The sequence below is a fragment of the Lycium barbarum genome, chromosome 11 (assembly GCF_019175385.1).
Source record: "Lycium barbarum isolate Lr01 chromosome 11, ASM1917538v2, whole genome shotgun sequence".
In the NCBI taxonomy this organism is placed as follows: domain Eukaryota; kingdom Viridiplantae; phylum Streptophyta; class Magnoliopsida; order Solanales; family Solanaceae; genus Lycium; species Lycium barbarum.
Window position 1 is genome coordinate 121,588,662 of NC_083347.1, and position 24,134 is coordinate 121,612,795.

Genomic DNA, 24,134 nt, shown 5'->3' on the forward strand with positions numbered 1-24,134 from the left:
GAGGACCACGTTTTAGCAACTTAATCCACCGTTATGACTTTCTTAGAAGCAGGATCAGAGTTTTCTGATTGATCACTTCTATATTCCATCCTTTTTAAAAAAAAAAAGTTAGTTTATATTATTTCCAAAAGGGGATAATTACATGGTAACTATCCAGCATAGAATGACAGGGCATTCTTGCTCAAGAGGGGTCTCCTCCTACACCAATAAGCTCACAAAAGAGATTTTGAACAAATGTTGAATCTGAGAAATAACAGATTCATCATTTGTTCCAATCTACTTAGCCTATACCAACTTTCTTTTTCCTAATTCTGAAGTTGGCCATTCCACTCTTATCAAGTCTATATGGACCAATTGCATCCTTAGGTAAGTTTTGTGGGTTTTGAATAGCATAATTCATGTCCTTAATAGAGCCTTGCTTTGAAAGAATATCTGCTACTGTGTTAGCCTCCCTATAGCAGGCCTCCTAGCTTGTTGAGCCATTCTTGAATTTCTTCAATCATGTTCTGAAATCTCCAAGAAGCTTTGCTGATTCCTTTGATCATATCCACCATGATTTTTGAGTCCATTTCTAGAATGATATTGTGCAAGTCTAGATTTGAATTGTATTGCAAACCCAAAAGTGCAACTTTGATTTCTGCCATATTGTTGCTACAATATTCAAGTGACTCTGAAAATCCAAGAATCGTTTTGCCTTCATGGTTCCTGATGATACCTCCTGCTCCTGCTTTCTTCAGTTCACCCATAGAGCTTCCATCTGTATTGATTTTGTACTGATTTGGTTGTGGTTTCTCCTAATACACTGGAAAGGTACTGATTGGAGCAGAATATACATCTGCAATGACACAAATATCTTTCCAAGACAAGTGAAGGTTAATCTGTGTAAAATGTCTATATAATAATATCTTAATATGAAAGTTAATCTGGTTTACTATTCTATATACTGAATATGCTTTTTGTCCATACCTACTGGCTCCTCTCCTCTTCCAAAGTTCCCAGGTAATATACATTGGGAGAATTTTACAAAGAGTTTTGTGCAAAGCATTAGAGCTATCATAAGCCCACCAAGTCCATATTACCTGTCTAATACTCCCATAATGAAGCTTAACTGCAAGAGGGTTAGCAAAGAAACTCCATCTTTTCTTAGCGATATCACCTTCAACAAAGACATGATTCATGGTTTCAGTTTGAGGCTGGTTACAACCAGTTACATCTAGACACAACCTGTTGGCCAAACTTGGGGAGAATGTCATCAAATGGGAGTTTTCTTTTGAGAATTCTCCAATTCAAAAACGCCACTTTGAAAGGCATTCCTTTATGCCAGAGATTACCGTAAGAATCATTTTTGTTCTTCCTTTGTCTAGTAATCTCTCTAGCAGAAGAACAAGTGAAATTTCCATCACTATTGTGGGTCCAAATGCAGGAATCAAGAGAGTTTTGGTCAGCAATCTTGATACTTTCTATCTGAATGAAAATAGAATATTCACATTAAATTAATAGAATATCGACCAATTGATCTCAAATCTTACCTTCTAACACATAAAATTTCAAACTTTCCGTCATAATCCAATCATGAAAAAGTAAGAAGATCAGTAACAGAGGGAAAATGAAACCGAATCTTGTAGCGGACCTGATCATGGAGAAAGAAATAAGCTTTTTGATAACGTCCAAATACACTCCTCAAAGAGAAAGTGTACACGGTCGTATGCAATATATTTACCCAACTATGAGTCGAGATCGATCCCACAGGGAACAATATGCTAGGCGATTAAGAAAGTAAGGAACTTTCACCAACTAAGCTAAAGCCAAACGATAGATAATATTTTGGTTTTGTTTGAGAAAATTATAACTAATGCGGAAATGTAAACTAACCTAGAAAGCAAGTAAAATGATCAATGGCCACAAGCATAGATAATAGGAGACTACACTCAAGTAACGATCCAATATATTTCATGATTTTACAACTAAGAGCGGGTTTATGTTAATAGATAATGATTTCTAAAATCTCATTGCAAGTCTTCCAACCAAATCAATGAATTTCACTCTAAGCTTTTCCAAGCCTTAGAGTGTGATATTAGGCACAATCAATTTAACCTCAAGTAACTATCCTCTTCCGAGCTCAAGTTATTAGATGGGTTTAATGACCCAAATTCTTGTTAATTAATCTTTCTCAACCTAGATTTCCTCTTCCAAGCTCAATCTAAGTAAATGAGTGAGTCCCAGGGTTAGCTAATCCCTTTGGAAACATTCAAGAACGAGATTAATTAAATCAACAAAGACCCACTTCAATAGCAATAAGAATCATTCAATACATAAGCATAACAAGAGTTTCACACCAAACTTTAATCAAGAATATTTTCATAAACAAGATTCAAGTAATGGAATAGAAAGCTACATACTTAGATATACAATACAAAGCAAGGAATTGAAGGAATGAATTAAAGGTTTAAGAAATACTCAACCAAATCTTCAAATCTTCAACCCCAAAGTGTGGTATAGAAACCTAGTCTCCAAAACTTGTAAAAAACTGCCAAAGATATGTATTACAAACCCTAAAAGAGTATTTATATTATTCCAAAAACGGGAACAAAATCTGGACCATAATACCCTCTTGCACAACATGCTGCACAACATGCTATTCGCATGTTCAACATGCTAACCGCATGTTGTGCCAAAACCGTAGCATCTGGTAACAATTTCTCTGTCACCACATGCTGCACAACATGTTGCTCGCATGTTGCACATGTTGCGCCATGTGCTACTCGCACATGGTGCCACTTTCTCTGGCAGCAGATGCTGCACCACATGTTGCTAGCATGTTCAACATGCTGCACCATGTGCTATTAGCATGTGGTGCCAGAAATGTTGATCTGTTCTATTTTTGCTCTATTTTGGTATGTTATGCTCTCCGGACATCTTTTCCTACAAAACAACATAAAAACACAAAAAGTAACAATAAAAGTGCTTAAAGAGTCACAAAAACTTAAGGAATTAGCATCGAATATCGCGTAATTTCACGACTCATCAACTACCCCCAACTTAAAGTCTTTGCTTGTCTTCAAGCAAATCAAAACAAAAATCTCAATGAGGAACCACTTTAAGCACAAAAACATGACTTTGGTTGATACCAACAATTAGGCTACAAGCATGTGAAGCTTCAACCAAATAACTCCCTCATTTCAAAATACAATTTCAAGAATGCAATAGAGATATAAAACTATCAAGTAACAACACTCAAGTCTCAATAAGTGACTCAAAACCACTAGTTTACTAGATATGCTCAATTGACTCAACTTGGAATTTTTGAACATCACCACTCTATCGTAATCCATATGCCCTCACAAGAAAGAAAGTCCCAAAATCACTATATTCACAACAATAACGCAAGGGACAAATACACAAAGTCACTCACACTCAACAAAGAAATTCTAGTGCTTACAAATATCACACCATAAGCTTGCCCTTATTTTCAATCATCACTAACTCAAGAACATTCGGTTGGAGATCACATATGAACTTTTTAGGCTTGTAATGTAGGCTTAGGGAAAGGTAGGCTAAGTATTTGGGATACAAGTGACTACGCCCTCCTTGAACACTACATAATACCTTCTGTCGACTTTCCTCTTCATTTCAAAACATCACTCCTTCCTTTGCATACTAGTTCCCCCAATTATTCCAACTTCTTTTTATATATTTTTTTTTTGCACAAAAAGTTTGCAACCTTTTTGTGTTTTTCAAATTTTCTTCCTTTCTTTTGACTTTTCCACAACACCAACCTTCACCACTCTCAGGCAACACTAACACCCCCAACTTAGGCTTTTGGCCTCAAATTCACAATTTCATGTTCAAGGAGGGAAAGGTTCAAAAGAGAGACTTTTCATCAAAAAGGGTAAAGGCTTGTAATGTGGAAATCAAAGAAAAGGTCATGGGCTCAAATGGGGTTACTAGCGATATTATTTATGCAATGGTAGGCTAGAAAGGCTAAATAGGCTTTTTCAAAAATCACAAAGATAGCCCAAGGTCATCTCTCCAACCAACATAATCAAAATTAGCATTGAACGACTAACCGGGCAAGTTCTAGATGATAAAAGTATAACACAAGAATTATTCAACAAACACTCACACACATGGCATATGAACTAGTCAAGATGGATCAATTTCACTTCCCAAGCAAGAACAACTAGTGCAATATCTCATAATCCAAAGTAAACTACAACTAGTAGGTAAAGAGTCACCAAATGAGCCAAAAAGTTATCACAAAGATCATTCTTTCCTATGCACCTTGCTTTATAACTTCCACGAAATAATTTGGAGGGGTATTCGCATTTCAATTTCACATGCAAGAGACTAACTCTATTAGTACCAAACAAGCCAAGAGTTTTCATATTTTTCCTCAAAGAAAATAAAAGAATAAGAGTGACTAATCCACAACATGTCAAAAGAACAAAATTTTCAAAAATTTTGAGCAAGTTTCAAAATATAATGTGCTACCACGTGCCACCCCCAACTGTAAACATTGCAGTGTCCTCGCTGCACATAATCAAAACAAAACATAAAAATAGAAAGGGGAAGAAAAAAAAATTACTGGCACAATGTGCGACCCCACCTGCGATTCGCAGGTATGACCTACGAGTCGCAGGTGATGTCACTTTTTTTTTTTTGCTCTCTGTCACCATCTGCGACCCGACCTGCGATTCGCAGGTATGACCTGCGAATCGTAGGTTATGACACCAGAAAACATTTTTTTCGCAACTTTTACTGGTTTTGGGGGCTTTCCGGATATCCGACATGCTCAAAACAACTCCAAAAACTCTGAAACTTTGCAGATTAGTCAAAAACCATAAACTAAACTATTCTAAAAAATAAAATTTCAAAAACGATTTAAAACTTTTAAAACGATGGGTTACCTCCCACCAAGCGCTTGATTTAACGTCGCGGCACGACGGTTACCTTTACCGCTTTTCTCGCCATTTGGAGCTTATGAATTGGGCACCCAACTTGGACTCACGTTTGTGACCACGAGCGGTGGGGGGTGGTAAGTAGATGAACAAGCCAAACGTTAATTTCTTCATTTTGCACTTCTTGGCTTTCAAATGAGGAATGTCATTTTGCCTTCTTACTCTTTCGAATTGCAAGATGTAAGACATTTGTCTTTCTTCTTCACCATCCAACATGGATGTATGTGGCTCAATTCCCATATCACCATACAAATCCAATGTTGAAAAATGCTTGGAGTGAGACTTCAACCTCCCAATTTGCAAATTTTTCCGGATTTTGACATTCTCATTTTCCCCCAAACTAGAGTCAACTTCCACCATTTTTCTCAAGACAACTGTTCACTCTAATTTCTTTTCTTCTTTGGCATCTCTAATGAAAATGGATTCGTTTGGAGGATTTTCAATTCTTGATTCCTCCATTTCATGATTGGCCTCCAACATGGGCATTCTCTCCTCATATTGAGCATTTGAGAATTCTTCTTGATTTTATTCAAATTCCCACAGAAGATTTTTGTATTCATTCATCAAGCCATTTTGGAGACTAGTTTCCAAGTACTCCTCCAAGGCTTTTTGCTTTTCATTTCCTCCTTCAAGTAGGCATTCCATCATGAGCTTGAACTCTCCATTTTGTCCATTCTCAACTTCTTCCACTTCCATTTCCCAATCATTGTCACAACAAAAAGTAGAATCGTCATAGTGGGGGTTCGGGGAAGGGAAGGACACATAAGCACAATTAGCCCAATGGCCATTTTGACCACCACATCTATCACATATGCTCCACTCATGGGTTAGAGATTGTGCGCACAATCCTCCCCCGGGAGACTTTAAACAATTTTGCCAAGAGTGGGGTCCTCCACAATAGGGACAAGGGTCATCAAAGTATGAACAACTTCCATCCGACCCATTTTAATGGAATGATGCCATATTTTTTAAAAAAATATTTTTTTTATATATATAAGAATCAAATAAAACAATGAAACAACAACACAAATATTCACAAGTTTGGACCAAAGCAAGCAAGCTTAAGATCCCAAACTAACCTAAATACGCCAAATTGTTCCCCGGCAACGGCGCCATTTTTGATAACGTCCAAATACACTCCTCAAAGAGAAAGTGTACACGGTCGTATGCAATATATTTACCCAACTATGAGTCGGGGTCGATCCCACAGGGAACAATATGCTAGGCGATTAAGAAAGTAAGGAACTTTCACCAACTAAGCTAAAGCCAAACGATAGATAATATTTTGGTTTTGTTTGAGAAAATTATAACTAATGCGGAAATGTAAACTAACCTAGAAAGCAAGTAAAATGATCAATGGCCACAAGCATAGATAATAGGAGACTACACTCAAGTAACGATCCAATATATTTCATGATTTTACAACTAAGAGCGGGTTTATGTTAATAGATAATGATTTCTAAGATCTCATTGAAAGTCTTCCAACCAAATCAATGAATTTCACTCTAAGCTTTTCCAAGCCTTAGAGTGTGATATTAGGCATAATCAATTTAACCTCAAGTAACTATCCTCTTCCGAGCTCAAGTTATTATATGGGTTTAATGACCCAAATTCTTGTTAATTAATCTTTCTCAACCTAGATTTCTGTCACACCCCAATTCCACTAGGGTGTGATGGGCACCCGGCCCCATATCCGGAGCCGAGCGAACCCACAGACCTTTAGGACATACAAAATCTTATTAGGCTTTTAAATCAAATAAAATAAAATACACAATAAACTCTCAAAATATGCTTGTTCGATGCTTTCCGAATCAAATGGAGTCTATAATCATACAGAATTTAACACATAATACAGAATGACATATCGGCTGATGAAGCCGCATACACAACTGACATACTATACCTACGACTCTGTCTGCAAAGTCTCTAACATCGATCCAGAGAAACATACATACAAACTCTGACTCGGCAGTACTCCAGGAGCAAATGGAGCTTGCCAACTCTGCTGGAACATCCTCTATAATACTTCACATCGTCTGGGTGTACCTGCGCGGCATGAAACGCAGCCCCCGAAGAAAAGGGGGTCAGTACAGAATATGTACTGAGTATGTAAAGCATAAGGTGCAATAAACAGAATCATAATCTGAACAGAGGATACAGAAAATAAGTGCAATAATCAGAATATCAGAAATGCTTACTCATATATCATAGATAATGCATGTCAAAACATATGCCATATCCGGCCCCATTATGGGACTCGGTGAACAGAACGTGGTCGCCACCCCGTCACTGGCGCCACAACACAGCATAACTCCAGAGTAGGGAATATCTCCGTAACATATCATAACATATCAGATGGCCATATCATATCAAATATCAGAGTGTGCACATATCATATCATATCATCATATATCAGAATGTGTGTACATGGCACAACATACTCCACAACCCATGTACATGTATAGTTGCCCCCTCACATCGAGGCACGGCGAACAATGCAGTGGAATACGCGTGATAACATATCCTGGCCCGGGCTCAGTGAAGGAAACATTGAGGCATCCACGAATGGAGTAGTGAGAAACTAATGCAATATAAAATATAACACATTTACGGAGACTCAATAGTATAATTCAAATGACAAACCATATAAAAGAAATTAAGTGGTGATCATAGTGTATGCTTTTCAGATGTCACAATGGTTTATGTCAAAGTACGCTTTCTGAAATCATTTTCATGTTTCAAAATGCAGTATGGGACATAACAAAATAATTCAAACAAATGTCATATGGTATCTAGAAGAGTAACCAAGAGTTTCCTTTGAATTCGGTTCCAAAATAAGTCAAACGGAACAAATAAGAAAAATCCGGGAATAGTGGGCCCACCTCGGGTCAAACGAGGTGACGTACATAATTTACGTATGTTACGCTTCATAACGTCGTTTGTGAGAGTTTTAAGGTAGTCGGGTCCTATTTGTGTAAGTTCTAGATGTTTAGACAATCTTTCCAACTATTCATAACATATTCAATTCAATTCTACTAAATGAAAAAGGGGCAAATTTAGGTGCGGATTTCTAAGAGTAGAGTCGTCCGCAAGGCTCGTATCAAAGCCTATCATACCTAGGACATGCCAAGAGAATGAAAAGCAAAGCTTTACATACCTTATTCGCCTTTTACGCTTGTCCAAATTCAAATCTCGTTTCGCCCAAAATCTACAATTGGTCACATTTACCAAATATTAATCATAAGGCTTTAAGAATTCAACCTTAACCAATACTTGTCTACAGAAATTTGGGCAGCATCTCCCCTATATATACAACATCCCCGAGATTTAACTCGGCTCAAATTAGCAACAACCATACCAACAATAATACCAACAACATCAACAATCGACTAGAAACGCATTCTAACATAAATAATCTTCTTTTCCAAATAATGCAACAACTTCCAATCCAACTTTGCACCTTCAAATCAATATCAATATTTCCATGTTTATATTTTAATTAAAGATCATTCAAACACAATTCGGAAGCATTTCATATCATTCTACAAAATATTTACAAAACATACAAAAATTCCACCAAAACCATAATTCATCCGAAATCTCTAATCTTCGATATAAATATCCATAACACATTTTTATCCTCCAACTTCATTAACAATAATCATAATTCACACCTTAACAATTTCATTTTCATCATTACATAAATCTTCCATAAAATCACAAAATTCCCCATAACAACTTACCAACCAATCTTTCATGCCAATATGGACTTGCATCCCTCCAAATTCACCATCTAACATAATAATTCTCATTTAGAACTCCACTTCCATAATTACATAGAAACTACATTGAAATCACATAAGTTCTTATAATCATTTTCAATCATTTTTCATGCCATCATAAACCATTTTCTTCCATTTCCATCACAAAGTTTCAACAACACAACTAGAATACTACATAAAATTCAACTCATATTGCCTATGCATCAATACATACACACGGCCATATACCCATATACACACCCACTTTGCAAACTTCCATATTTCCATAAATTCTACTCATTTCTACATACTACAACATAAACAAACCTTCATAACATAAGAAAAAGGAATTAATTCTTACCTTTTCCTCCTATCTTCTTCACTTGTCCAAGGTGCTAAATTGATGAAACAAGTGCCCTTCCTTCCAAAATAACTACACCAAGTTGTAGAGGACCCTTGAATTAGTAGGAATACCACAAGAAAACAATTTTTGGAACAATATTTCAAAGGAGCAAAAATTTGGAGCTATGGCCGAATGGCCTTCTCCTTTGCTCTTGTTTCTTTTGTTTTCTCCTTTGTCAATTTGTCTTGAAGCTTCTAAGTGATAAATGTTGACTAAATGGTCTTTTATACATTTATCACATGACTAATTTAAATGGGCTTGGGTCCTTTATTAAGGACCATGGCCAGCCACCTCCTCACTTGGGCCTCATTTTTCTCTTATTTTTTTTTTGGGCCTAACCCGGTTGGCCCCGAGTTGGGCCTAGCCCACTGACCTTTCGACCTTAAAACGTTCATATCTCCTTGTACCGACGTCACCTGGGAACCCACGACCTATGGTTGGAAAGCTAATTCAATTATCTACAACTTCTATTTCTTGGTATTTTTCCAAATTCCAAACTTATAATACCGTTTTTTCCCCTCAAAGTCAGGTCACCCGAAAACGTTTTCTTAAAAATATTCGTTTGGAGGGCTTCCACTTTGATTTGGCCCAAGGGTCCTTCATGAGTTGTGTTTAACTTTACATATGTGATTCATATAACTTGTCACATGTTCCAAAAAAAATCTTGACGTGTGGGCCCCACCTCAGCTTACAAATAATTCGACGTTCAAAAATACGGGATATAACAATTTCCTCTTCCAAGCTCAATCTAAGTAAATGGGTGAGTCCTAGGGTTAGCTAATCCCTTTGGAAACATTCAAGAACGAGATTAATTAAATCAACAAAGACCCACTTCAATAGCAATAAGAATCATTCAATACATAAGCATAACAAGAGTTTCACACCAAACTTTAATCAAGAATATTTTCATAAACAAGATTCAAGTAATGGAATAGAAAGCTACACACTTAGATATACAATACAAAGCAAGGAATTGAAGGAATGAATTAAAGGTTTAAGAAATACTCAACCAAATCTTCAAATCTTCAACCCCAAAGTGTGGTATAGAAACCTAGTCTCCAAAACTTGTAAAAAACTGCCAAAGATATGTATTACAAACCCTAAAAGAGTATTTATATTGTTCCAAAAACGGGAACAAAATATGGACCATAATACCCTTTTGCACAACATGCTATTCGCATGTTCAACATGCTAATCGCATGTTGTGCCAAAACCGTAGCATCTGGTGACAATTTCTCTGTCACCACATGCTGCACAACATGCTGCTCGCATGTTGCACATGCTGCGCCATGTGCTACTCGCACATGGCGCCACTTTCTCTGGCAGCAGATGCTGCACCACATGCTGCTAGCATGTTCAACATGCTGCACCATATGCTATTAGCATGTTGTGCCAGAAACGTTGATTTGTTCTATTTTTGCTCTATTTTGATCCGTTTTGCTCCATTATGCTCTCCGGACATCTTTTCCTACAAAACAACATAAAAACACAAAAAGTAACAACAAAAGTGCTTAAAGAGTCACAAAAACTTAAGGAATTAGCATCGAATATCGCGTAATTTCACGACTCATCACTTGTCTTAGGTCTTCTTTAGTACGTTTTTGTTTTGGGATGTCCCTTCACTCGAAGCATTCAATGAGGTGGCCGCTGATATTTCCTTACAAAGACTTTTGCTGGCTAACGAAAATCCATGAAGTTCATTGCCCGCAGACATCAACCTTTTTCTTTACTGATCACATTCAAGATTAATAAATCTCACCAAACGGGCAACAAAATCACCAAAACATGCAAATTTGTTTGGTACAATTAACTAAAATCAAGCAACAAATTTTGGTTCACTTTAGATTGAGGCCAGAAATATTAAATTTTGTCGGAACAATAGTAGAACACATAAATATATGAAACACCAATCAAACATGAATAAGAACTTCAAAAACTAAAAATATGAAAGAGCAGATTTACCTTGAGCGACCGTGGGAAAAGAGAGAAATTTTGCTTTGTAAGTGGGAGAAAGATTTTTCCTTTTGTTGTAAGTCTTGTTTATCTCAATCTGAACTGACAAAGACAACATCTGGATCTTATTATGTGTCCAAAAAGAATTAAAATGGAACATTAAAGAGAAATCATGAAGTTAATTGCACAAACAGATAGAACAAACGATAAACAAATATCTTATGTCATTATGAATGCATAAAAAGTTAGATAAAAAGCTGATTAAGTTAACAAATTCAAGAATAATTAACAGTTCTTGAATTTACAGTTCATGACTGGTAGTGTACTACTTTGCTTGTTCCTTTGTGCAGCGATCATATAAATAAAATTCCAACATAGAGTTTGAGCAAGTAAATGCAATGGAAACTGGAAAAATATGTCATTTTGAATATTACTAAGCGTACTTCAGAATAGCTATAGTAACATGTAAATGCTGCAAAGACGAATTGCAAATGCTATTCCTGTTTTCTTTTCACACTTTCTTTCTAAGCATCAATTCTATTCTCAGGAAACAATGTGAAAGTAAAATGGGCAGGGAGAAAAAGGAGAAGAGGAAAAAGTTTCACCAAAATCTCCGTGACCCGGTAGATTGTTGCTCCGGTTTCGATGAATGACGCTTAAAAACCGGGTAACCAAATATAAGGGCTGCTATGGAAAAAGTGGAACAAAAAGGAATTTAATACCAATACATGAAGTCAAGAATCAACGAAACATGAAACTTTGTACCTTCAATCTTTCTCACACATGATAAAGCACTCTCCCTTGTTGACTTCTTCCCACCCTTAGATGCAACAGATTTATCTATTTTCTCAAATTTTGGAGTTTCCCTTCTATTTTCTTAAAACAAAAAACCAACACCCCTATAAAAAAATGACCTCTTCATTGGTTTTATGCAGTTGCAGATTCTTTCTTATACTTTTCCTTATTGTGGCATTACTATTGATTTTTTGGATAGTTATGACTCCAAATTGAAGGTTGACACAAAATAACTTCAGTCTTCAATGAATATGTCACTTGTTCACGATTTTTCCATAGAAACAGTATGTCCCTATTTTGTATGAGTTTCTATGAAATTGAAGAGAAAAAATGGAACAAACAAAATAAGAAAGAAAAGCTTTGGATAATGCGCAGGCTTAAGGAGATCAAAATGTATTTCAAGAGTCAAGAGTACTCACTTCGACACTTCTGATGAACATGTTAAAAACTCCTCCTTTTTTTTTTTTTTTTTTTTTTTTTTGATGTTTGAGAGGGGATGTTAAAAACTTTTATTGAAGTTACATATCTAGATAAGAACTATTCTCATACTTAAATGAAAAGGTATTCAATATATAAACTTACAGGAACATTACAGATTTAAACTAACCCATGTATCCCAAAGCTATTTCAGTCGTTGTACATCAACATTATAGTCCAACAGAATTTTAGCCTAAATATTCACATTAGAAAAGTTGTGCAATTATGAGAAACTAAGAACTGACTGACTATCTTCCTTCTTGTTGTCGGAATGGCCAAGAGCCTAACAAACCAATAAGAGATAAATGTAGGAAGAATGGAAAAGTCAATCTAAGGGAGGGAGGAAGAATAACAAAGTAAAGAACGTAGATATTATGTGAAAGTCATACTGTAATAATATTGAAAACAACAGTTTTATTAAACCTTTAGACACTTTCGCCTTCTCGAAGCACTTGTTCAGCAAATGGTAGAAACTATTGGCTTTTGAGATTCTTAAAAAAGTGACAGTTCTTCTTACGAGGTTTGGGTTATTATGATAATAACATAAAATAATTAGAAGAATAGAAGGAAATTAGAAAAAAAAAAATTGAGGAAACATATAAATAAGACTCCTAAACCCCATCTCTCCTCCCTCCCCACTTCATCTCTTTCTTTCTTTTTATCTTTGTTCACCAAACTTTTCTACAATTGATTACTATTTGATTTTGACCGTGAAAGAGGACAGGGAAAGAGAAAAATAGGTCTTAACTGGCGTTATTTCTTCTTTTCAATGATCGCACAGAGTAAATAAACCAAAGTATACGCGGATAACAATATATCAAAGTTTCATTTTTGTGTTTTGTTTCACAGGTCAGATGAAATCTAAATAAAAAACAACTGCTTCCAAGAAAATAATAGTGCACTACTTCAGCCAACCATTGAGGTGCAACACCCAAAGAACCAAAACTTTTGAAATTGCTAATGATGGACTCTTGATAAACTATCAAAAAGTATAATGACGGAAATCAAGCAACATCAAAATATGTTGAGCACATGAGCAGATAATTACCAGTCAAAACCCGATGTGAAAAAAGGGAAAAAGAAAGATTAAATACAAAAACACATGAAATAAAACACCACGAAAATAAGAAGAATTTGTACCTGCGGATATTTCTCAACCATGATAAATTTCTTCTCTGTTATTGTTGAAGAAGTCAGCGAATAGAAGTTCGAATGTTCAACTTTTCCCTACAGACGCTATTAACGGAACCCGAATAATACTTTGAAGTTACGGCGCTAAATTATCGAGCAAACACATAAAAAAATGGCAAAACAAAAAAAGTTTGTGTCACTATCTATGCATAAAACATTAGATGAAAAATTCATTAAGTGAACACATTCAAGATTAATCAAAGCACACAAAATGGACGACAACATAACCAAAAGTTCCAAACTTTATTGCTACTAACCAACCTAAATCAAGGAAGACCAATAATATAAGATATGGAGATACATTTGTTAAGTTCAAATTGCAGAGGCAATCTTTTTTTCGTTATTTCTTCTGAATATAAGTCATAAATTCCACTATTAGGAAAAACAATGTGAAAGCCAAGTAGAAAGAAAGAAGAATGAACAGGAGGATAAAGTCACAGTGGAATCCCATGGTCGAATAAATTGTTTCTTCTCTAACTTGAATGAACTGAAATTGTAGTTTTTGTTTCACACGGGTGTTGGGTTGAATGTGTTTCCTTTGTTGATTGCTGGTTGTTGGTTTATTCTCTGATTTCAGGGATACTGAATCGGTGATAATTTTGATGGAAACGGGTTGTGGGAAATTTTGGAAAACGCTGCGATTCAATATTAAGATGGAGTTGTAACTGAACATTAACTTCTTCTTTTTTTTAAGATATAATAATTGAGTTTATTGTGTAAAAAATACAGGGTAAAGCCCAAAACTTTAACAAAATTGATAAATAGGTTTACTGATAGGGGCAATTTGCCCTTCGCTGGGGGTATTCTTTAATTTTTACCCCTCAAAATAGTGGTATTTAAACTCTGCCCTTCAGGCAGAATTTAGTCTGCACAGGCAGAATTTCTGCCCATGCAAATTCTGCCTTAAAGCAGAAATTCTACCTTCATGCAGAATTTGCATGGGCAAAAATTTTACTTGTGAAGCCCAAAATTCTGCCTTGCGATTTTTTTTTAACTGAACTGGGATTCGAACCCACAACCTTGGGGTGTTAGGCGAGCGGTAAAATTTAAAGACCACCAATTCTAAGGGCAAAAATTAAAGACCACCTCAAATAAAGGGCAATCCGCGCAAAATAAAATACGGATAATTGAGGCATGCCACGTCAGCGGGCCTTTGTCCTGGGGTGTTCTCTCTTTGTCGTAGCTTTTGGGGGGTAAAATGGCAGAAGCGGCGTGTTTAATTGGAGGAACTAATTGTTTATGTGTGGACAAATGGAATTAATTGTCAAAAAATCTATCTATATATAATATAAAGCTAAACATAAATAAGGTGATGTGATACCTCTCTATGACCACCCTTCCTATTTATCTTTTTTTTCAATTTTTTGCTTTTTTCTCTTCTAATTTTGCTATAAAATCTAGAATAATCTTGGTTTTTTCCTCTTTGCTATTTAAAGTTCATATATTACTTAACCCATGCTTTCTCGTCGTCCGTCCCAAATAAAAAAAAAATTGTGGATCCCATATATATTAAAATAACAACTAATATAAAAAAAAAAAAAAAAAAATTGGGCCTCATATTTCTAAACAACTAATATTAAAAAAAAAATTGGGTTTAACCCATGCTTCTATATAGTAGTAAAAAAAAATTGTGGGCCCCATATATATTAAACAACAACTAATATTAAAAATATAGTGCACCCCATATTAAAAAATCAAACAATATTCATGTAATTTTCAAAGTATCTCATTAAGTCAATAATGATGGATTCATTGCCACGTGCGTATTCGTAGCAAACACTAATATAATAAAGTTTTAAATACGGAGCACAAACTACAATATTATATTAATCGTGTTTTGAACATAGTATCTCATATTAACAAAATCAAGCAATATATATATAAAAAAAAAAAAAAAAAAAAAAGTGAATCCCATATTAAAAAAAACAAACAATGTCAAAAACAAAAGTGCAAAAAAAAAATTGTGGGCCCCATATATATTAAACAACAACTAATATTAAAAAAAAATGGGCCCCATAATTCTAATATATATATATATATCCGTTCCAATTTAATTAAAAAAAATTGTGGGCCCCATATATATTAAACAACAACTAATATTAAAAAAATAGTGCACCCCATATTAAAAAATCAAACAATATTCATGTAATTTGCAAAGTATCTCATTAAGTCAATAATGATGGATTCATTGTCACGTGCGTATTCGTAGCAAACACTAATATAATAAAGTTTTTAAATACGGAGCACAAACTACAATATTATATTAATCGTGTTTTGAACATAGTATCTCATATTGACAAAATCAAGCAATATATAGATTAAAAAAAAAAAGTGAATCCCATATTAAAAAAACAAACAATGTTAAAAAAAAAGTGCAAAAAAAAAATTGTGAGCCCCATAATTCTAATATATATATATATATATATATATATATATATATATATATATATATATATATATATATAGTGCAAATTAATAATGTCAAAAAAAAAAGTGCACCCCGTATTAAAAAATCAAACAATATTCATGTAATTTCCAAAGTATCTCATTAAGTCAATAATGATGGATTCATTGTCACGTGCGTATTCGTAGCAAATACTAATATAATAAAGTTTTAAATACGGAGCACAAACTACAATATTATATTAATTATGTTTTGAACATAGTCATATTAACAAAATCCAGCAATATAAAATTAAAAAAAAAAAAAAAAAAAGTGAACCCCATATTAAAAAAAATATAATGTTTAAAAAAAAAAGTGTTGGCTTTGTATTCGTAGCAAACACTTATAATAAAGTTTTAGATACGGAGCACAAACTAAAATGTTATATTAATCGTGTTTTGAACATAGTAAATGTATATATATTATATGCATAAAAATAGTACAAACTAATAATGTCCAAAAAAAAAAAAAAAGTGCACCCCATAAAGGGTAGACCTCATACTAAACAACATTAAGCAATAAAAAAAATGTGGAACCCACCATCTCCAAACTCATTGTAAAAAAAAGTGGACCCCATATTAACAAAATCAAGCAATATCAAAAAAAAAAAAAAAAAAACTGAACCCCATATTAAAAAAAAATAATGTAAAAAAAAAGTGCAGACTTTGTATTCGTAGTAAATACTAATATACTAAAGTTTTAGATACGGAGTATAAACTACAATGTTATATTAATCGTGTTTTGAACATAGTATATATATATATATATATATATATGCATAAAAATGGTGCAAATTAATAATGTCCAAAAACAAAAGTGTGCTCCATATTAAAAAATTAAACAATATTCATGTAATTTCCAAAGTATATCATTAAGTCAATATTGATGAATTCATTACCACGTGCGTATCAATCCATTAGTGGGAGCAAATGAAATTGTTTTTCTTCAAAAAGTTAAGTAGTCAAACCATACAGTTTTATTTCTTTTTATATATTAGTCTGAGATCTAATCTAGATATTAAACTGTTGTATTTGCTATTCCTCCATGTCATTTATTTGTTATGTTCACTAAAATAAATATACTTAAAATATTTATATTTTAAAATAAGATAGAATTTAATTACTTTTTTATTTTTATTCTTACTCTAATAAATGTGAAAAGAGATTAATGTCGTAAAAAAATATATATCAAATGGAGATCAAATAATGAATAAGGTAAATTAGTCAAATTGTAATTCTAATCGACGTTTTCTTAAAAAACCATGCAAAAGACAACATGACAAGTAAAATGAGCTAAACCGAGAATATTTACCAAAAATTAAAAAATAGTATTTCTTTGTTTAAATAGAAAATCAATTTCTACTTTGTTTCGTTTTAAACATGTAAAATTAATTTAATAATTTGAATTAGAATTATCCAAATCAAAATTTGATAAAAACTAATAAGTATTTTACACCTTTAAATTAATCGAATTAAAATTGAAAGTATCAACTGATGCTTAAATATTGCTATTGTTTTATCTCAAAGAGAGAAAAATAGTTTCCTTTTAAACAAGTCTTCTCTTTTAAAAAATATTAATGAATTTGCCGATTTTGTATTCATAGCAAACATTAATATAATAAAATTTTAGATACGGAGCATAAACTACAATGTTATATTAATCGTGTTTTGAACATAATATATACTCTCTCTATATATATAATCACTATTTAAAAATAACTACATATACATAAATGCACTATAATCTAAAGTGTTAGACCCGTACACAACACAGGCATAAGCCGTCTGTCCATTTGTATGTAATTTGTCGACAATCGGTTGAAGTTTAAGGGTCAAGTTGTCAACTCACGTTCGGTGCTGGCCTAATTCCTTTTTTTGGAGTGTTTCTCCATTTTCTTAATTGTCTTATTAATTATAAAAACCCAAATGTCTTAAAAGAATATATATTTATCTCTATATAATAGGAGAGACAAAAGCATCATGTGATGACAAGTATCATCACCACAAAAATTAAAATTTAAAAATACAAAATAAAAATTAAAAGTTAAAAACTACAACAGTTAAAAAAAAAAAAAACTGCAATGAGCAAATTACTCACTCAGTAAAATAAAAAAAATAAAAGACCACAAGGACGTGGTTCCTCAGCAAAATAAAGTTAAAAAGTTTAAAGAGAGTTGCAACTTCTAAATCAGAAAGCATAGTGTCTTTCTACATTCTCTGGAAACGTTCCAACCAATTTCTTGGCTTCCAATTTCTACTTTTGGTTCAACTCTAGAAATAGAGTAAATCAATCAAACAATCCAGGGAGCAGAAGCATTGAACCCCACAGTTTCAAATCCAATATCATGGATGACGAGAACATGTGCGTGGAAGGAACAGTTAAGAGCCCGTTTGGATTAGCTTATAAGTTGCTTATAAGTTGTTTTTAGTTTTTTTGAGTGTTTGACTGATCAGTTTAAAGTTATTTTGTGCTTAAAATAAGCTTAAAAAAATAATTTGGCCCATTTGACTTAGCTTATCTAAAGTAGCTTATAAGCTAGTTAGACTACCAACTTATTTTTTTTTAGTGTTTGCAGCTTATAGTCATAAGCCAATCCAAACAGACTCTAAATCTGAGAAGAATAAATTTGGGATTGTCGAAGATAAGAGATTTTAGATGAGATGAGAGATCTGAGGTTGAATCAAACAACAAACGCCTGATGTTGGTGTTTGTCTCTGAAATTTGTAGTTTGTGTTTGTCCTGTTTGGAGTTCGGTTTATTATTCTGTGTACTTCGTTCGTCAACGGAAATTGTAATGCCGCTCAGATTCCTCTGACTACCATCAATCACAATATTTATCATACAAGGTAAAATTTTTAGTTTTTATTTATTTATTTATTTTGCTTATTGAGTTTAATATTGTGATCCAATTTGGGTAGTGATTTGTCATAGTTTGTTCTGAAGGTTTATTACAAGTTGTTGAAACCAGGACTGTTGAATGATGTTTATTAATGTAATAAGTAGGTTAGCATATTAATTACTTAGAGTGAAAATTAACTTTTATGAATATCAATTTAATTAAGGTTATGCAATTAATTCAATTTCATAGAACTATATTAAGAAAGGTGATGACTTTCTTCTTCTTTTTTTTTCTTTTCATCAGTGCTCCGTTTTTTCTAAATTTAGATGGTGGTTGTGAGGCGGTGAAGAAGCAAAGACAAGAAAGCGGCTGGAGTAATGGTGGAGGAGGGACAACTGGGTTATTAATCCCCATCTTCATTGTAGTATATCTGCGACGAAGAAGATCCAAACGAGTGAATTGTTCTCCAGCAGAAACGTTAATGAAGATCACCCAAATTCTCACCCACAGGTAAATATAATCTTTTTCTCCTTTCTTGGATAAGTTATGTATTATGGTTTCTGAGTTTGTCGTTGGATCTGAATGTATTAATTTATTTGTCTTTATTTAAGATTTGGGGGTTGTTTTATTTCCACGTTGCATTTTTAGGTTTGGATTATGCTTTGTTAGTGAGTACGACACATTGTAATGCAATTTTCACATGGAATATGTGTACTCTGTTATTTGATTTTTATCAACCTGCTGTATTTATCTTATACAGGGCTAAAATATTGATGATTGACTTTTGTTTCGTCCTGTACTATGCATTTGTGCAAGGTTTCATTTTCTTTCAGAAAGTACATGAGAGATTCATTTAGCCAATTTAATTGGGAGATTCAAATTAGACTGCAGTATATGCGTGAGAAAAAGAACATCCAGAATGATGAATTCTTCTCCAAAAAAAAAAAACTAAATGAAGAATGATATGGGAATGTAAAAAATATTCTCCGACATTGTCTACTAAGTAATGACAATTGATTATTGAAGTTACATATGACTGCCAGGGACATGTCTAGGAGTTGTGAAGTAAAAAAAAAAAAAATAGTGTGGTAAATTTTGATGAATAATCGAGAGGTAACTTTGATGTTCTTTTGCATTCCTATTATACTTTCTTCGTCTCAAAGTTCTTGCTGATGCTTATGACCTATGCTGCTTGGACTCTTTAAAAATGTCAACGGGTGCGTGTCGGATCCTCCAAAAGTAGTACATTTTTGGAGGATTCGACACAGGTGCGGTAGCAATTTGGAGAGTCCGAGCAACATAACTTATGAATGTTTTGAATTTTTTAATGAAGAAGAGAGAAGTCAGAAAAATAGCTATGCAGGAGATGAATGAAGAATAAAAAATTGCATGCAGAATGAAGTTTTATAAATCTTATCCCGTGACCTCACCTGTTGCTCCTGATGTATCTCAGGTCAACGTGAGTAATCTGTTCATAACAATAGATGTTTTTTGCTTAATGTTTTCTTCTAAATAATATTGGATGATATTGTTGAGAATCGATTATGGCGACACATGTAGTATATACATAATATCAGCAACTTTAGCTTTGTCATTGCGCCAAGTGTCTCTATGAAAATATGACATTTGTCAACTTATGGAAATGGATTCACAATTCTGTTAGTAAAAGACTCCTATTTTTTCCTCAATATCACTCAGCAAAAACTTCCGAAAATGTCAAGAGCTTAAATTTACCTTGCATTTTACAGAGTCCTATTTTTTCTCAATAACCATGTACAAGTTGCTAGGCATTAGGAAAAAGAAATTTGTAAGTTGTAACTGTGGTTGGTGAAATTGCAAGACCACTCTTGCGGTTGAAACCGCTAAGAAGACTTTCTGCCACAAATCTCGATCTACATATTGTCTCATTCTCCCAGATTTTATTTTTAAGTAAATCATGTTCTAAAATTTAACTTAACACTCCTGTCAATCTACTGATTTTTTTTGCTTATAACAACTAGCTTATGCCATTTCAAGCATTTGGCAGAAAATTTGGTTTCCTGTGCTTTGGGCAGTACTCATAGCTTCTACTTCCCCGCCTATGGATATTCTATCTTAATTCATTTTCATGTTTGCAGCAGCATTTTTATTTTTACTTAATCTCGGAGGATTTAACTCTTGAAAATGTTTTTGCTTGCAAGGAACGATGAGTCAAAACAGAGATTCTGGTGAAGCTTCTACATGAGGCAACACCCCCTTTTGACGCTAAGAGATTTTTGTCCACTGTTGCTAAATTGGTCAAAAATCTGTGTATATTTCACATAGTTTTACCGTGTTCTGAAGATTTTATTTTTTCCGTAATTTTTAATGTATTTTGGTTCTCTTTGTTTTGAAAGTCTTGTTTTCCTTACTAATCTTGAAAATTTCCTTTCTTATGTGGTTAGAGATCACACTATGCTCTTTGTTTATGAATCAGGAGTTTTGGTTCTCTAACATCTTCATTTATCAATGCTATGGTTTATTTAGAGATGAACAAAGGCATTCTTTGTCCTCCTATCTCAAGCGGCGGATAAACAAATAATGTGCAGGTGAATGATGATTTTTTTTCCGCATACTCAGATGGTTTTAAAAGCTTCTGTGCTTAACTTTTTAACTTCTTCTCAAAATAAAAATAGAAGTATATTTTATGTTGCTTTGAAGTTTAGCCTACAAATAGCATGACACTGTATCATCGACTGTTTCTAATTGCCTAACAAAGAGAGATATTTTATGTTGCTTATAAGGTTAGTGCGCAAATAGCATGAAAATGAAGCATCAACCTGTATTTAATTGCCATAGGAAGAAGCACCTGAATGCCTAGATTGTTCTTCAAGCATATATCTATTTAGTATTTATAGACATTTCAACACCAAAGACCAATCTCCATGGCAATGAATCAAACACCCAAATCAACTCAGTGCAGCATTTGTTGTAGTATAGAGCAAGAATGGAACTATGTATTGTCAGGTATTACAGTAGTACATGTTTTGTTCGAAACTTTTCCATCATTTTTTTGTAAATATTTTCTTTATTTAATAGTGATTAGATTTCATTACTGGGTAGAATTTTTGTCTGCATGTGAGCTTATGTACTATTTTACTTTTTCTCTTCTCTATTATAGCCTATTTAATTCCAAAACCAAATAGTTTAGGTGGTTTCAACTGAAACAAGTGAAAAAACAAACGATCAGGTAGTATCCAAATCTTTTATTTCAATTTTTAGTTATTCAAGTTTTTTCCTGGATCTGATGTACGCTCTCATACTTTGAGAAGTCATAACTTCTTGAGGTAAAACGAATCAGCAGTATCATGATTTGAGAGACTAAAAGAAAAGATTACTTGAGAACATCCTAAAATAAATATTTATTTCAGATTCTTAGTTTGTTGAGTGAATTTAGCCAAACTTACTTGACGTTTCATCCTATCAGTGTTGCTGCCATGAAGATGAATTAGAGTATCAAACAAGGTCTTAAAATGCATCTGGAACTTATGTCAACGTGCATATGTCAGAGTTATGTGTGAACTTATGTCAATGTGCATATGTCAGAGTTGGATGTGTGAACCAAAAAAGATATTACAGAGTATTAAAGATTGTGATTAATTTTGTTGTACTTTTGAGTATGAACTTGAAGTAGTCATACAACTTTTATTTTTGACGCATAATATTTTGAATTATAATTTTTTTGTATTATTCGCGAATCGCGCGGGTAAGTATACTAGTATATATAAAAACTAGGCATAGACAAGGTCATGTGACGTCACCTCTCTATGGCCAGTATTTGCATTTATCTTTTTTTTTTCTCCTTTTTTTGTATTTTTTCCATTTAAACTATTTAATAAAATTGGAGTAATAAAGAAAGAAAATTCTACTTCATTTGATTATCCTAATTAATCCCAACAAGTAGCCAATAAAGTGCTGATATCCACCGCCCACGATGGGTGCGTTAGCATGGCATAAAAAAATGCTGATATCCGTCTTTTGCCCACGTACCTACAGCACTTATTACCATTTGCAATTATCTATCTCTCCTTTATTTGTTTTCTTTTCTCTCATTTATTTGCTTTAAAATTTCACCTCCATAACCCCCAAATATTTAATTTAAAAATTTAAGATGCCTTATGGTATTCCTTCATTTTTATCTATATAAATTCATACTTTTTGTTTCATGAGAACCTATCCAAAATTATCCTTTCATTCCATTTTTGAAGTGATAATTTTGTTATATTTATGCACTATTATATTTATGTTTTAGTTTGGTGTAAAGGAGAAGGAGGTGGTCGAGGTTCTTGAATGGTGATGGGCTTGTGGGAGTGAAAGTCGACAAGAGCTCGGAAAATTATGCACTGATTCCATACTTCTTCTTTCTATTTTTTAATGACTAAGGTCGTAAGAATGATGTGTATATTGTATTATTTTCTTCTTTACTCATCGTTTCCATATATTTTTTCTATGATTCCTCTTTAGTTTAATTTTTCCATGAATTTCTGATGTCGTAAGTCTGAAATTTCTTTTGGTTCAAATTAGTAACTTAGGACAAACGTAGGGATATATTTGAAAGGTTGTGAATTTATGATCACCAAGAATTTTCAAAGCTGAGAAATGAAAAGAATAAGGGAAAATATTAAATTTAAAAATCCATAACTTTTGAACCAAGAATTTGATAAATGGTAAAAGAAAAGGGAGATATTAAAATCTATATAAATTCATATTTTTCGTTTAATGAGAACTTATATATTCAATGTTTTTTTTCATTCCATATTTGAAGTAGTGATATTATCATATTTAGTGCAATATAATAGTCATGTTTTAGTTTGACTTGAAGAAGAAGAAGAAGAAGAAGAAGATTCTTGAACGATGATTGGTTTGAGAGAGTAGATCTCGATAAGACGAAAAATCATGTATTGATTTCGTACCTTTTCCTTCTATTTTTTATGATTAAGATAGTAAGAATGATGTGCTTATTATATTATAATTTTCTTCACTTATTTTTCAATATATTCTTTCTATGATTCCCTTTTAGTTTGATTTTTATTTTAATTTCTGATTGTCATAAGATTATAATTTCTTTTAGTCCAATTATAACTTTGTTGGAAGTCTGCTAACTACTAACTAAACGTTTTTCTCTACGAAATCAAATTGTACATCTGGGTATTTATATAGAAACGGCCAAGAGAGTGTAGTTCTTTTGTTGTTGTACTTTTCTATTTTGTATTATTTCTATGTATGGAGAAACTCTTAAAAAATATTTCAAAATCCTGACTTATCTATGCATATATGAAATATGTATTAGATAAAG

The 24,134-nt window shown here is 33.3% G+C and overlaps 1 long non-coding RNA gene across 2 annotated transcripts; it reads left to right on the forward strand.

Annotated features, from left to right (window-relative positions):
* The first annotated feature begins 17,829 nt into the window (after nucleotides 1-17,829).
* On the forward strand, nucleotides 17,830-21,316 carry LOC132617923 (uncharacterized). 2 transcript variants are annotated; one of them, XR_009573869.1, is made up of 3 exons: nucleotides 17,830-18,827; nucleotides 19,124-19,330; nucleotides 21,001-21,316. It is a non-coding gene; the product is annotated as an uncharacterized LOC132617923 (long non-coding RNA). The 2 variants fall into 2 exon arrangements; XR_009573870.1 differs by having other exon boundaries at nucleotides 19,147-19,330.
* The last annotated feature ends 2,818 nt before the right edge of the window (nucleotides 21,317-24,134 follow it).